The following is a 1,011-nucleotide window of genomic DNA, read 5'->3' on the forward strand; positions in this document are numbered from 1 at the left end:
GGTGTCCTGCATGAGGTGGTGAAGCACCCCTCCGTGGAGTCTGTGGTCCAGTGTGAGATCGACGAGGATGTCATCCAAGTCTCCAAGAAGTTCCTGCCAGGCATGGCTATTGGCTACTCTAGCTCAAAGCTGACCCTACATGTGGGTGACGGTTTTGAGTTCACGAAACAGAATCAGGATGCCTTCGATGTGATCATCACTGACTCCTCAGACCCTATGGGCCCCACCGAAAGTCTCTTCAAGGAGTCCTATTACCAGCTCATGAAGACGGCCCTCATGGAAGATGGTGTCCTCTGCTGCCAGGGTGAGTGCCAGTGGCTGCACCTGGACCTCATGAAGGAGATGCGGCAGTTCTGCCAGTCCCCATTCCCCGTAGTGGCCTATGCCTACTGCACCATCCCCACCGACCCCAGCAGCCAGATCGGCTTCATGCTGTGCAGCAAGAACCTGAGCACCAACTTCCAGGAGCCGGTGCAGTCGCTGATGCAGCAGCAGGTGGCACAGATGCAGCTGAAGGACTACAACTCTGATGTGCACCCCACCGCCTTTGTGCTCCCCGAGTTTGCCCGCAAGGCCCTGAATGATGTGAGGTGAGCCCAGGTGCCACCGCTGATGCCACCCAGGACCTTGGACCTTGGAGCCTGCAGGGTGCCTGGGCCCCTCCAGCCCTGGGCCAGACCTTCTCCCCGCTGTCACCCACCAATCAAGTGTTACAAGCCCCAGAATGCTGCTTGGCCTGCCCTGCTAGGCAGACTGTCTGTGTGTCTGTCTCTCTGGCGTTCCACCTCGGAGCCTATACCAGCTATGTAAAGGGCCATCTCTCTGCCTTCTGTTTCCCCTCACTCACCAAACACGTGTATTCATAGCAAAAAAAAAAAAAAAAAGATAAAGGGGATATGACCACTGATCCCATAGAAGTACAAACTACCATCAGAGAATACTATAAACACCTCTATGCGAAGAAACTAGAAAATCTAGAAGAAATGGATACATTCCTGGACACATACACCT

At 54.2% G+C, this 1,011-nt stretch overlaps 1 pseudogene across 1 annotated transcript; it reads left to right on the forward strand.

Moving 5' to 3' along the window:
• Positions 1-3: 3 nt before the first annotated feature.
• LOC116273630 lies at positions 4-884 on the forward strand (annotated as a pseudogene). The gene has a single exon (XR_004181930.1). The product of XR_004181930.1 is annotated as a spermidine synthase pseudogene (transcript).
• Positions 885-1,011: the final 127 nt, after the last annotated feature.

The sequence above is a fragment of the Papio anubis genome, unplaced genomic scaffold (assembly GCF_008728515.1).
Source record: "Papio anubis isolate 15944 unplaced genomic scaffold, Panubis1.0 scaffold9778, whole genome shotgun sequence".
Lineage (NCBI taxonomy): Eukaryota > Metazoa > Chordata > Mammalia > Primates > Cercopithecidae > Papio > Papio anubis.